The following is a 4056-nucleotide window of genomic DNA, read 5'->3' as shown; positions in this document are numbered from 1 at the left end:
TCTCCCCCTCTCTCCCCCCTCTCTCTCTCTCTTCCCCCCCTCTCTCTCTCATATAAATGGCCAAATAACTTTTGTTGGTTTCTGTAATGGGATAATGGAAGAGGATACAAAGGGTCGTGCTTCATGCATTTGTGCATACATATATAAACACTAACAAAACCTTGTATTAAATAATAGTGGAACTGTTAATCTCACTTCTGTTCAAGTATATGCAGGTGGAAGGTAAACATTGAGAATTAGTCAAAGGGTGAGAGAAGCAGTGGTTGTGCTAAGAGATTAGGGCTTCTCAAACTTTTAAGCGCTGACACCCCTCCTTTGTCACAGAATTACTGAGCCTTCACCAACTTTACCCCCTCTCTATGACGTATGCAGTAAAATAGTACAGTGTTTTCAGAGTTAAGTGGTGTGAATTCAATGTGGATTAATGTGCACTTTAATAAAATTGGCTTATTATCAATAATAATCTGTTTTAATTTAAAATGAATGATACATAGTATTTCAAAAGGCATTGAATAACTTATTTTCATCGGGGATAACCTATGATATACAAATGTTTCAAATGTTAACATTATCAATCATTAGAAATCAAAGTTTATCTTACATTCTGGTTGAAAATAAGTGATATTGGGAACAATACAAATCGTATTGCAAAATATTTATTTCCCTTTATTTTCTATTAATGTCAAAAGTTTATCACTTAAAATGTTGGTGGATAGTACTTTATCATTGAAAAAACTGGAAATTGATTGATTTTATGAATGTAAATATAGCAAAAACCTACTTTCGAATTCGATAAACTTTGATTGCCATATGAGCATAATCTTCCAAGATCTCTACTTTTTAAAAATGATATACCTTTTTCAAATTTCTAGTTTAATGGTATATGAATAGAGAAACTAAGTATAGTAGAATTGTAACTTATAGATAAAGCTACTTCATTTACAATCTGGTTTTTAAATAAATAATACTCCACTTGGCATAGAATATTTAAAATAAGAAAATATAAAATCATTCAGAACTGTCAAGAGAAAAGTAAAATCAGATGTTACCGTGATAATGCAGCAAAGGACAATAAAATGAATAAGATAACAAAATATTATTTCATTGAAGAAGTTTTAGACTCACAATGAAATGAATGGGCCTGGTGACTGCTAATAATAGAAAAAACTACTAGGATGATTTTTTTTCTGCCAGTTTTTATTTGCTTAACTGTGCTTTATATTTGGCTAAATTCAGTTTTGACCAAATTGCAGTTTGCAAATATGAGTAAAAATGCATCAGCACCTGCCCTAAGATTTGGATATTAGATTGCAGTGCTTTCACTATTTCAGAGACTACTAGGACCTTTACCTTTGAACAATACTTTTGCATTTAGAGTTCAACAGGAGAAATGATCCAGTTGGGTACCTGCATATTTTCAAGAGCCTCAAAATGGACTTCAAAAGTGTTCTTTAATTTTGGAAACTGGGCACCAGATTAGCAGGTTGTTATCTGAAATATTTTCATCTGTTTCTTGTTCTAGTCATGACATATTCCAGAAATATTGAAAATTCCTGTAACCTAGAGAAGATTTATATAAGCCAGTCTTGATTTGAAATCCTGAAATAAGAGTTTAAACTTGAATTATACTAATGTCTTTATCCTATGATTATTTCTGCATTTCATTATATTTAGTAATAGTACTTTTCAAATTTTTAACTAATAGTCACTTACCTTTTACTAACACTTTTTCTTTGCTTCCTTGCTACACTTCAACACCTTCATTTTTTTATATATATACATATAATATCAGATCAGACTAATTTAATTGTAGGTACTAGTTTGAAATGCATAACTACTAACCACAGAATAACTTTACTATAAACGTATACTATAAGCATGGTGATATATGTATACATGTGCGCGCGTGTGTGTGTGTGTCTGTGTGTGTGTGTGTGTGTGTGTGTGTTTGGCTCTGTGTTTTTGCTTATTTACATTTTGAAGTCTATTATTATTGTTCATGTTGTCATTGTTATTATTGTGATCATGACTAACAAACAGTTTATCAAAACCTTACATCTATAGATGTACGTATCACCTTTGTCCCCCAGAACTTGCTTCAAATTTTCTGCCATGCCTCTAGGAGGCAGAACCACTCACTTTCAGAAGTACTGATTTAGAAAATGTCAGCTAAATAAAGCAGGTATTTTTACACAGCTGCAGTTCTTCACTAAATGATAAATCCACCTCGTAAAGGAAGGAACTCAACAGGTGAATCAAAACATTCAACTAACATTTTTGTAAGCTATCTTCTTTGGATAAGCACTTTACATCAGTATGCAAAAGTGCTGTTTCAAGCTTCATTGGTTAAAGCTTTTTTTTATCATTACTTTAACATAATAATGCAAATTGTTGAGAACTGTGCTGGTTTGCTTTTATAAACTTAGCATTTAAACCAACCACATCTAACCCAAATATTTTACCTGTTTTCTGTTTAAACCAGCATGATCTGGCCTCTCACACTTACCCTACAATGTCATTCATAAGATAACAATTGCATCATTGAAATCTTGAAACTATGAAATAAGGCATGATTGATTTAAAACAATGTCAATACACAAGCATTATATTCGACAGAATAATCTAAATACTGAAGGGTTAATGTATGTTTTCAAGGTACAGTGAAGTGGTCCACTGAGTTTTTTTGTTTTTCTTTTTGTTACAACATATTTTCTGTACAAGACACACTGTGGACAGTTTACATTGGGCTTTTTTTTTTTTCTTTAACAACGCTGGAAACACTTCGTATCTATCAATCATAGTCATGTGACATCAGTAGCAACTGCCATAATCATATTAAGGCAAATAGTTTTTCATTTAATAATACCCACCCCTAAGATTTGCCTTATTGGCCATGATGTTACCCTAGTGTATTATCTGAAGTATTTTTCTAAAGAAACTGTTTCCTTAGTTGACTAAGCCTTAAGATATTTTGAAGAGAAATTCATCAACAATGCATTTATACTACAACACCTTACGTAGGCCATGAGAATATTAGAACTTACAAGAGATAGAACCGTTACACCATAGATTTTCCAAAGTTATTGCAGCACATTATTGATAAGTGTCATCTCATCAATATCATACTATAGTATATTGTTGCTCAGAGGAATAACCTTAAAAATAGGTTCAGAATCTTCAAAATAACTTTGATGACTTTCTTTACTGCTGGTGCAATAATATCCTTTTCAATCATATTTTGCACTTTTTTTTCTTGCTATGTTAAAGTATATATTGTAAGAGATCTTCATTCACCCTTCAGTTTCAATACAAAATAGTGAGTCAAGAAATGAGGTTAATGTTAGATACTTTACAAACCCTTTTCTTTTTGTCAAAAAAATTGAAAAATTTCTTTTATTTATCTGAATATATCATGTAATGGTAGTTGTTCATCTTCAAAATTTTCATCACAGTATCTTTTTCACATAGCAGATGCACTAGTGATTGAAGAAACAAAACCCAATTCCAAATATTTCTGTGAATATTGTCTGCATTTTCCTTCCTAGCACCAAGATTGACATACTGTAAAATTAATGAGCTATAATATAAATAGAATTCAGCAACATAGTTTCTTTAAGATTGCTGTAATAAACTTAAATTATAAAATTATACAATAGAAGTTATATCAATACAAGTTATATACAATATCAAGTTAAATACATCCTTTTTTGTCTTTCCATTCAAGTTGCCATTTTGCTTAAAGAAACTTATGCCACAAATATGCAGAGTCATAAACAAAATACATTCTTGTGATAGTTAATTGTTTGAGAATAATTATATATATATATATATATATATGCATTGAGTGGTTGGCGTTAGGAAGGGCATCCAGCTGTAGAAACTCTGCCAAATTAGATTGGAGCCTGGTGTAGCCATCCGGTTGCACCAGTCCTCAGTCAAATCGTCCAACCCATGCTAGCATGGAAAGCGGACGTTAAACGATGATGATGAGGTATAGTTAATTGATTGAACACTGACGGGGTCGGGGGCGTAGGAATACTTCTAGCGGAGAAATGG

General features: G+C 31.9%; 1 protein-coding gene across 3 annotated transcripts in view; it reads left to right on the top strand.

Annotated features, from left to right (window-relative positions):
• Positions 1 to 4056, top strand: part of LOC106872948 (tyrosine-protein kinase Src42A) — a 203506-nt gene that overhangs the window by 89548 nt on the left and 109902 nt on the right. The window lies entirely within an intron of this gene.

This window comes from Octopus bimaculoides, chromosome 19 (assembly GCF_001194135.2).
Source record: "Octopus bimaculoides isolate UCB-OBI-ISO-001 chromosome 19, ASM119413v2, whole genome shotgun sequence".
Taxonomy (NCBI): domain Eukaryota; kingdom Metazoa; phylum Mollusca; class Cephalopoda; order Octopoda; family Octopodidae; genus Octopus; species Octopus bimaculoides.
This window is presented reverse-complemented; position numbering and strand designations above follow the sequence as displayed.